Source organism: Chrysemys picta, chromosome 2 (assembly GCF_011386835.1).
Source record: "Chrysemys picta bellii isolate R12L10 chromosome 2, ASM1138683v2, whole genome shotgun sequence".
Taxonomy (NCBI): Eukaryota; Metazoa; Chordata; order Testudines; family Emydidae; genus Chrysemys; species Chrysemys picta.
Genome location: NC_088792.1, coordinates 164,746,550 through 164,758,170, shown reverse-complemented (window position 1 = coordinate 164,758,170; position 11,621 = coordinate 164,746,550).

Here is an 11,621-nt window from a genome sequence, read left to right as displayed (position 1 = left end):
AAGGGTTGGTCACATGGTTGGTTACCTGAGGCCAGGGCAGTAGAGTTTGAACTGATGACCAGAGTGGCTAGAACAGGCATTGTGGGATACTGTCAAATAATTCTGGAGGCCATTCACAGCGCATTGGGTGGCCACACTGGCGCCACAGCGCTGCACTCGCTATTCCTCCCGGAGAGGTGGAGTACATGCAGCGCTGCAACCAAGGAGATACAGCGCTGCAAATGCCTTGCCAGTGTGGATGGGGAGTGAGTTACAGCGCTGGGGGCGGCTTTACAGCGCTGCAACTCGCAAGTGTAGCCAAGGCCTCAGTCTGCAAGAGGAAGAAAGGCTCCAGGGTGCTTGAAGGAGACCAGGATGGAGGGAGACTCATTAAAGGTGGGACTAGGAGTCTATAGTGAGATATTGGAGCCTTTGCTGATGGCCAATGAAAGAAAATTAATCTTTTCCTTCAGTGCAACCAAGAAGATCAGCTTCTGATGTCTCAGATCACCATGAATTCCAAATTGCACCATTGCCACATTCTCAGGAGGGATGGGTCCAACCTGTGGGCTCAAGTGAGCACATTACTGTACCATTACATTTCCTCTAACATCCAGTGGGCTGGAAATTCCCCAAGGAGTGTAAGGTTTACTAATTATTTACAAGACATTTCAGCAATCTGGTATGACCCTTGTCCAAAGCTCCTTTTAATAGCAGCCTCATATATTGCTCCCTTCTGGACAGAGTCTTTCTTGTGAATGGATACAGCCCACAGATACACAATACTATGGCCTGGCCAGAGGAGGTTCTGAGTGACTCTCCTTACTGAATGCAGTGAGGGCCCAAAGTGCATAGCATGTCTCAGGATCAGACCTATGCAAATTTAAGATTCACATTTCACTTGCACAGGAGTCAGGAAATTCACATTTAAGGTTCCCATAGCAACAGGAACTTGGCCCCCCCTTGCGTGTATGTATTACAAAAGGGTCTTTTTATAGGAGCATATAACACTGGGCTCTATCAGTTGACAAGAAACAGCATAACACAAAGGACATTTATTATATATAAAGGAAAATGTGCAAATATACAGACTCATAATACATAGGCTAGGAGGGAGTTTTACCAGACCTGCCAGAGAAGGGACAAGTAGGGAAGCAAAACAAGGTTATAGTATCAGTGAAAGGCTGGTGAGCAAAGCTCTCCCTGAGGAAAAGAACCAAGTTCTCTAGAGGGTATATGTTGTAAAACTGGTGTGGGCTACCTAGAAAGGTCTCCATTTCTGCACGTGGGGTTACACAGTCAACTCTCTACTCTCTGGGGTCACACAATTCTACGGCACCTGGGATCCCACAGTCATTCCCCATGCCCTCTGGGGATGCAAGGGTCAGTACAGTCATGGCTTTATCCCAAAAGCTTTTTTTTGTACAGTAATAACTAAGGCTGTTGATTAATCACAGTTAATTCATGCGATTAACTAAAAAAAAAAAAACTATTAAAAATTAATTGTGATTAATTAACAGTGCAATTAAAACTGTAAACAATAGAATACCAATTAAAATTAAATATTTTGGATGTTTTTCTACATTTTCATATATATTGTATTCTGTTTTGTAATTGAAATCATAATATATATTACTTTTATTATAAATATTTCACTGTAAAAATGATAAACAAAATAGTATTTTTCAATTCACCTCATACAAGTCCTGTAATGCAATCTCTCTGTCATGGAAGTGCAACTTACAAATGTCGATTTTTTTTTTTGTTACATAACTGCATTCAAAAAACAAACAATGTCAAACTCCAGAGCCTACAAGTCCACTCAGTCCTACTTCTTGGTGTTCAGCCAATCGCTAAGACAAACAAGTCTGTTTACATTTACAGGAGATAATGCTGCCCTCTTCTTATTAACAATGTCAGCAGAAAGCGAGAACAGGCATATGCATGGCACTTTTATAGCCGGCATTGCAAGGTATTTACGTGCCAGATATGCTAAACATTCATGTGCCCCCTTCATGCTCTGGCCACCATTCCAGAGGACATGTTTCCATGCTGATGACGCTCATTAAAAAACTAATGCATTAATTAAATTTGTGACTGAACTCCTTGGGGGCAAATTGTATGTCCCCTGCTCTGTTTTACGCACATTCTGCCATATATTTAATGTATTTCATGTTATAGCCGTCTCGGATGATGACTCAGCACACGTTGTTCAATTTAAGAACACTTTCACTGCTGGTTTGACAAAACGCAAGGAAAGTACCAATGTGAGATTTCTAAAGATAGCTACAGCATTCGACCCAAGTTTTAAGAATCAGAAGTGCCTTCCAAAATCTGAGAGGGATGAGGTGTGGAGCATGCTTTCAGAAGTCTTAAAAGAGCAACATTCCGATGTGGAAACTACAGAACCCGAACCAAAAAAGAAAATCAACCGTCTGCTGATGGCATCTGACTCAGATGATGAAAATGAACATGTGTCAGTCCACACAGCTTTGGACTGTTATCGAGAAAACCCATCATCAGCATGGACACATGTCCCCTGGAATGGTGGTTGAAGCATGAAGGGACATATGAATCTTTAGCGCATCTGGCACAAAAATATCTTGCGACAATGGCTACAACAGAGCCATGAAAATGCCTGTTCTCACTTTCAGGTGATGTAAACAAGAAGCAGGCAGCATTATCTCCTGCAAATGTAAACAAACTTGTTTGTCTGAACGATTGGCTGAACAAGAAGTAGGACTGAGTGGACTTGCAGGCTCTAAAATTGTACATTGTTTTATTTTTGAATGCAGATTTTTTGGACGTAATTCTAAATTTGTAAGTTTAACTGTCTTGATAAAGAGATTGCACTACAGTACTTGTATTAGGGGAATTGAAAAATACTATTTCTTTTGTTTTTTTAGAGTGCAAATACTTGTAATCAAAAATAAATAAAAAGTGAGCACTTTGTATTCTGTGTTGTAATTGAAATCAATATTAGAAAATGTAGAAAACATCCAAAAATATTTAAATAAATGGTATGATATTATTAACAGTGCGATTAATAGCAATTAATGTTTTTAATCACTTGACAGCCCTAGTAAGAACGACAACACTACTTGGCAGTAACACAGCATTGTAGGCATTTAGAATGAACCATAAACCATAGCCACTCTATGGCCAAACCCAGTAAGGCATGTTCAGGCTTAGCCTTGTTCCTCACAGTCCCCCATCCCCACAAAGCCAGGACTCGGGACAGATGGCCTATCAGAATTCACAGGTATTTATTCATTCTATTATTGTATGTTGGATATTTCCTTCTCAGATAGTGCAAAACCTCATAAAAATCTTTGTGCTACATGAACTCACCCTACACAGAGCCAGGACATTATTAATATTTTTATTACCGATTTCTGGTAGTGCGCACTGTGTGCTATGCACTTGTTAAATATACATGGAGAAACAGTCCCTGCCCCAAAGAGCTTACAATCCTGGACTAGCAACATACAAAGGGGGCAAGAACAATAAAATGTACAGTCAAAACATTCATGGTTTTCCTTTGAGTCTGCAGTCAAATGCGCAGTAACACAAGATTGCAATGCACCTAACCTGATTCAGCTCCCATTTCCTCAGAGAATGGAAAGGACACACCCAAATAGTCAGAAATCTCCTCTTAACTAGGTGTCTCACACAGTGACAATCACAACTGATCACTATAGGCGAGTGGTTCTCAACCTTTCCAGACTACTGTAGCCCTTTCAGGAATCTGAAGCCCAAGCCCTGCTGCCCAGGGCTGAAGCATGTAACTTAGCTTTGAGGGGCCTGCTGTGGTGTGGGGCCACAGGCAACTGCCCTGCTTGCCAGCCCTGCACCTGCAACCCCCTGGGGCTCACAATCCCCAGGTTAAGCAACACTGATCTAGAGGAGATGATGTACCCCTAGAAGACCTCTGCGTATGCGTATCCCTGGCTGAGAACCAAGGCTAAAGGTCATGGCTGAGGTAACTAACTGGTCCCTATATTTAATCTAGATGAGGTCAATGACTGGTCCTTACCCATCATCATAGTTACTGATAAAAGTGAAGCTGCCTCTGTAAAAGAATGATGCTCTCTGTAACTCTTAATGGCCTGTTTCCAGCTTGCACTCCATGATGCAACTCTAAGATGCACAGAGAGTCATTAGTTATTAAAACATTCAGCTTGGACATCTGCATTAGTTTAAACACAAAACATCCTTTCCTGAAAGTGACCGGAACACACACAATTTTTCTTCAGCCTGCCTCTTCATCATTGTGGCTGATGTAGGAGTTATATGATTGGGGGAGGGAGTGTATAACAGTTGGAGGGGGGTGTGGATGAACAACCGTTACCATACAAAGATAGGGGAGAGCAGAATTTGGGCAATTAGCTGAAATGTTAGAACCTGTTTATTGTGTGTTTCGAAGACAGTTGCTCCATCCCTCATCTATGTTCTTTCTGTTTCTACCAGCAGTTGAGATAAGTGCCCACGCTGCACTCCCTAGGTTTGCAGACTTGCCATCCACTCAGTAACAAGGGCCAGGCTGTGCTGAGCTGAAGGGATAAGGAAGCGAGAACTGCGTGATACATAACTAAGGAGCTGCATCACTGCAGGAAGAACACGCTAAAGTACACATGAAAAATTCACCATACAATCATAACACACCAAGGGTGCAGAAAGAAACCAGCTGAAGGGGCAGCCCCTAGAAATCTGCTCCAGCTCTGGGGCAGCTCTAACCCCAGCCCTGAAGAGACACAGTGAGACAGCCCCATGTGGGCCTTGCAGAGAACTCAGCTCTGCGTGACTGGGGATATCACTTGTTTAGCTCTGGCCAGCTCTTGCAGTAACTGTTACAAATTAAAAACTTTGTTCTTGTTTCTGGGATTTGTCAACAAAACAAGTCAGAACAAGTCTGTTTGGAAAGAAGCTAAACTATTCACTGACACAGTGTTCTGTAGACAGAAAAGATTAAATGCTCAACTTAGCTGGAGGGAACTAACTACTCTATGAGATCTGGAGGCAGAAAAAGGAGACCAGTAGCAGAAGGAGCTGCCAATCATAGAATATCAGGGTTGGAAGGGACCTCAGGAGGTCATCTAGTCGAACCCCCCGCTCAAAGCAGGACCAATTCCCAACTAAATCATCCCAGCCAGGACTTTGTCAAGCCTGACCTTAAAAACCTCTAAGGAAGGAGATTTCACCACCTCCCTAGGTAACCCATTCCAGTGCTTTACCAGCCTCCTAATGAAAAAGTTTTTCCTAATATCCAACCTAAACATCCCCCACTGCAACTTGAGACTATTGCTCCTTGTTCTCAGTGGTCATCTACTACCACTGAGAACAGTCGATCCATCTTCTTTGGAACCCCCTTTCAGGTAGTTGAAAGCAGCTATCAAATCCCATCTCATTCTTCTCTTCTGCAGACTAAATAATCCTAGTTCCCTCAGCCTCTCCTCCTAAGTCATGTGCTCCAGCCTCCTAATCATTTTTGTTGCCCTTCACTGGACTCTTTCCAATTTTTCCACATTCTTCTTGTAGTGTGGGGCCCAAAACTGGTCACAGTCTCCAGATGAGGCCTCACCAATGCCAAATAGAGGGGAATGATCACATCCCTCGGTCTGTTGGCAATGCCCCTACTTATATAGCCCCAAATGCCGTTAGCCTCTTGGCAACAAGGGCACACTGTTGACTCATATCGAACTTCTCGTCCACTGTAACCCCTACATCCTTTTCTGCAGAACTCCTGCCTAGCCAGTCGGTCCCTAGTCTTTAGCAGTGCATGGGATTCTTCCGTTCTAAGTGCAGGACTCTGCACTTGTCCTTGTTGAACCTTATCAAATCTCTTTTGGCCCAATCCTCTAATTTGTCTAGGTCCCTCTATATCCTATCCCTACCCTCCAGCATATCTACCACTCCTCCCAGTTTAAACAACAAGGAGTCCAGTGGCACCTTAAAGATTAACAGATTTATTTGGGCATAAACTTTTGTGGGTAAAAAAAACTCACTTCTTCAGATGCAACAGACTAACACGGCTACCCCCTGATACTTGACTCCTAGTTTAGTGTCATCTGCAAACTTGCTGAGGGTGCAATCAACATCATCCTCCAGATCATTAATGAAGATATTGAACAAAAATGGCCCCAGGACCAACCCTTGGGGCACTCTGCTTGATAATGGCTGCCAACTAGATATGGAACCATTGATCACTACCCATTGGGCCCAATGATCTAGCCAGCTTTCTATCCACCTTATAGTCCATTCATCCAGCACCATACTTCTTTAACTTGCTGGCAAGACTACTGTGGGAGACTGTATCAAAAGCTTTGCTAAAGTCAAGGAATAACACATCCACTGCTTTCCCCTCATCCACAGAGCCAGATATCTCATCATAGAAGGAAATTCGGTTAGTCAGGTATGACTTGCCCTTGGTGAATCCATGCTGACTGTTCCTGATCACTTTCCTCTCCTTGAAGTGCTTCAAAATTTATTCCTTGAGGACCTGCTCCATGATTTTTCCAGGGACTGAGGTGAGGCTGACTGGCCTGTAGTTCCCCAGATCCTCCTCCTTCCCTTTTTTAAAGATGGACAGTACATTAGCCTTTTTCCAGTCATCCAGGACCTCCCCTGATCGCCACGAGTTTTCAAAGATAATGGCCAATGGCTCTGCAATCACATCCACCAACTCCTTTAGCACCCTCGGATGCAGCGCATCCGGCCCCATTGAGTTGTGCTCATCCAGCTTTTCTAAATAGTCCTGAGCCGCTTCTTTCTCCACAGAGGGCTGGTCACCTTCTCCCCATACTGTGCTGCCCAGTGCAGTAGTCTGGGAGCTGACCTTGTTTGTGAAGACAGAGGCAAAAAAAGCATTGAATACATTAGCTTTTTCCACATTCTCTGTCACTAGGTTGCTTCCCCCATTCAGTAAGGGGCCCACACTTTCCCTGACCACCTTCTTGTTGCTAACATACCTGTAGAAACCCTTCTTGTTACTCTTAACATCCCTTGCTAGCTGCAACTCCAAGTGTGATTTGGCCTTCCTGATTTCACTCCTGCATGCCTGAGCAATATTTTTATACTCCTCCTTGGTCATTTATCCAATCTTCCACTTCTTGTAAGGTTCTTTTTTTGTGTTTAAGATCAGCAAGGATTTCACTGTTATACCAAGCTGGTCGCCGGCCATATTTACTATTCTTTCTACACATCGGGATGGTTTGTTCCTGCAACCTCAACAAGGATTCTTTAAAATACAGCCAGCTCTCCTGGACTCCTTTGCCCATCTCCCAGGGGATCCTGCCCATCAGTTTTCTGAGGGAGTCAAAGTCTGCTTTTCTGAAGTCCAGGCTCCGTATTCTGCTGTTCTCCTTTCTTCCTTGTATGAGGATCCTGCACTCGACCATCTCATGGTCACTGCCTCCCATCCACTTTTGCTTCCCCTACTAATTCTTCCCTGTTTGTGAGCAGCAGGTCAAGAAGAGCTCTGCCTCTAGTTGATTCCTCCAGCACTGAGGGGGAAGGAGAACTGCGGCCCCCAAGAGGAACAGGGAACAGCTGTGTAAAGCTCAGATTATAGTATGTCAGGGTGGGGAGCAAAAGGAAGAGAAACAAAAATGGGAGAAAAAAACAAGGAGACAAACAGAGAAGGGACAAGCAGGACTGGATGGGGCATCATAGGAGTTCTGGGCTAAGACAGGGCAACACTGGCTGGAAACTGAAGAGAATCTGTGGGAAAGAGAAGGGATTCATGATTTAACGCTTATTCTCAGTTACTGGAAGAAGCATTTACTCCTAAATGAGAATATTAATTCTGGTGAATACTCACTGGGAAGAGGGAGTTCTAAGAAAAATGAAACAATACTAGACTCTGGAGGTCACCATTTTCTGAGGTTAAACAGTTTACCTTGTTGCTTCATCACCTCCTGAGTCTTGTGGTCACTTATCAGATGCTCCATCACCACAATGACCACATTAGAACTCAAACCCAGTAGTTTTACATCTGTTCTTTTAGCCTGAGACATTATTTTGCATTAAGACTTCTGAGGGATGCCAACCCCAAAAATGCATATAACCTGCACCCTGTTTTACGTAACTAGACATTTAAGGCTTGTCTATGCTATAAAAATTATCCATCACTGACAAACAGGTACAACTGAACCTGGAACGAAGAGGGTTACCTCAATCAGGGTATACTTGTTAAATATACATGGAGAAACAGTCCCTGCCCCAAAGAGCTTACACTCCTGGACAAGCAACATACAAAGGGGGCAAGAACAATAAAATGTACAGTCAAAACATTCATGGTTTTCCTTTGAGTCTGCAGCCAAATGCGCAGTAACACAAGATTGCAATGCAGCTAGCCTGATTCAGCTCCCATTTCCTCAGAGAATGGAAAGGACACACCCAAATAGTCAGAAATCTCCTCTTAACTAGGTGTCTCACACAGTGACAATCACAACTGATCACTATAGGCGAGTGGTTCTCAACCTTTCCAGACTACTGTATCCCTCTCAGGAATCTGAAGCCCAAGCCCTGCTGCCCAGGGCTGAAGCATGTAACTTAGCTTCGAGGGGCCTGCTGTGGTGTGGGGCCACAGGCTACTGCCCTGCTTGCCAGCCCTGCACCTGCGACCCCCTGGGGCTCACAATCCCCAGGTTAAGCAACACTGATCTAGAGGAGATGATGTACCCCTAGAAGACCTCTGCGTACGTGTATCCCTGGCTGAGAACCAAGGCTAAAGGTCATGGCTGAGGTAACTAACTGGTCCCTATATTTAATCTAGATGAGGTCAATGACTGGTCCTTACCCATCATCATAGTTACTGATAAAAGTGAAGCTGCCTCTGTAAAAGAATGATGCTCTCTGTAACTCTTAATGGCCTGTTCCCAGCTTGCACTCCATGATGCAACTCTAAGATGCACAGAGAGTCATTAGTTATTAAAACATTCAGCTTGGACATCTGCATTAGTTTAAACACAAAACATCCTTTCCTGAAAGTGACGGGAACACACACAGTTTTTCTTCAGCCTGCCTCTTCATCATTGTGGCTGAAGTAGGAGTTATACGATTGGGGGAGGGAGTGTATAACAGTTGGAGGGGGATGTGGATGAACAACAGTTACCATACAAAGATAGGGGAGAGCAGAATTTGGGCAATTAGCTGAAATGTTAGAACCTGTTTATTGTGTGTTTGGAAGACAGTTGCTCCATCCTTCATCTATGTTCTTTCTGTTTCTACCAGCAGTTGAGATAAGTGCCCACGCTGCACTCCCTAGGTTTGCAGACTTGCCATCCACTCAGTAACAAGGGCCAGGCTGTGCTGAGCTGAAGGGATAAGGAAGAGAGAACTGCGTGATACATAACTAAGGAGCTGCGTCACTGCAGGAAGAACACGCTAAAGTACACATGAAAAATTCACCATACAATCATAACACACCAAGGGTGCAGAAAGAAACCAGCTGAAGGGGCAGCCCCTAGAAATCTGCTCCAGCTCTGGGGCAGCTCTAACCCCAGCCCTGAAGAGACACAGTGAGACAGCCCCATGGGGGTATTGCAGAGAACTCAGCTCTGCGTGACTGGGGATATCATCTGTTTAGCTCTGGCCAGCTCTTGCAGTAACTGTTAGAAATTAAAAACTTTGTTCTTGTTTCTGGGATTTGTCAACAAAACAAGTCAGAACAAGTCTGTTTGGAAAGAAACTATTCACTGACACAGTGGTCTGTAGACAGAAAAGATTAAATGCTCAACTTAGCTGGAGGGAACTAACTACTCTATGATTTCTGGAGGCAGAAAAAGGAGACCAGTAGCAGAAGGAGCTGCCAGTCTGATTTGGAAGGAGAACTGCTGCCACCCAAGAGGAACTGGGAACAGCTGTGTAAAGCTCAGAACACAGTATGTCAGGGTGGGGAGCAAGAGGAAGAGGAACAAAAACGGGAGAGAAAAACAAGGAGACAGAAACATAGAGAAGGGACAAGCAGGACTGGATGGAGCATCATAGGAGTTCTGGGCTAAGACAGGGCAACACTGGCTGGAAACTGAAGAGAATCTGTGGGAAAGAGAAGGGATTCGTGATTTAACGCTTATTCTCAGTTACTGGAAGAAGCATTTACTCCTAAATGAGAATATTAATTCTGGTGAATACTCACTGGGAAGAGGGAGTTCTAAGAAAAATGAAACAATACTAGACTCTGGAGGTCACCATTTTCTGAGGTTAAATAGCTTACATTGTTGCTTCTTGTGGTTACTTATCAGATGCTCCGTCACAACAATGACCACATTAGTACTCAAACCCAGTAATTTTACATCTGTTCTTTTAGCCGGAGACATTATTTTGCATTAAGAATTCTGAGGGATGCCACCCCCAAAATGCATATAACCTGCACCCTATTTTATGTAACTAGACATTTAAGGCTTGTCTATGCGATAAAAATTATCCATCACTGACAAACAGGTACAACTGAATATGGAACAAAGAGGGTTACCTCAATCAGCGTGGGACGGCATGGCAAAGACTCGCCGCATCCAGTGTGGGAGGGGAGGGCAAGGGCAAGGGCACACTGTGTCCTGCACTATTTTAGAAACTGTGATTAAATCTTCCTCTTCCTTTTGATGTCTGAAGCAGAATTTTGTAGCATGGTCAGGATTGTTTGCACTGTTATTGTAGCCATGTTGGTCTAAAGATGTCAGTTCTAAGGCTAAAGGTGTCAGGACTCTGGAGGCCTGGTCCTAGCGTCTCCCGTGCACAGGAGGGCCGGGCTTTAAAGTCTCAATCTTGAACCTATTGGAGACTGATTTATCTTTGACACCTGCACACCCTCCAGATGTCTAAACTAAAGGATTGGCAGAAACACCATGAGACTATGACAGGCTCAGTTACTATTTCTCTAGAGATCTATACCAAGCTCATTGCTGTGGTTCCTTGGTATAGAGTCCCCTACAGAGGACAATCAGTGGGAGTGGGGTAAGGAGAATTTGTGGCATGCTCCTGTTAATCATTCACAGATCAACTAGTTTCCTCCAGGGCAGCCTTATAAAGCCAAGACCCAGTAGCTAATCAAGGGAGTCAGGCAGGGCCAGGAGGAGATGATGAGTACAGGGTGAATCCAGCGCCAAGAATCCTAAGAATTCTTTTAATTAGCTGACCTCATGGCAGGTGTCAAGTGAAATTATGGCCTCTGATATGCTTGGCTCCAGCTGACATTGGGCAGGACTTATTGAAACAAAGTAGAAAAATGCCTCTGGCCAGAAGGCAATAGGAGGTTAGGCACTGACTGCACCGAAAGGAGACACAGTCAGAGAAGCTGCCCTTTCCGCCCATCCCTTTTGAAATACTCATTGCTAGATACCATCATGCCAGGGCCTAGAATCCACTGAGAGGATGCAGCCTAAACAGCCTGTCTGGAAATTCCCCAGGACTGCAGTTGAGGGTTGTTAGCTACTGTGTTCATAGACAAGAACCAGGAGCATGAGGTGCTCACACTGCGCGGCATGACTATCTGGGTAGTTAGACCAAACCTGTCTCTGTGGTATCCGAGCACCTTGTTACTGTCTGCTCCTATCCCATCCCATTAACCTAGACTTGCTGGTGTCTGACACTCTCCTTAACACTGAAGTAGCAGATTGCTGCTGTGCAGCAAAAGCATTCAAGCC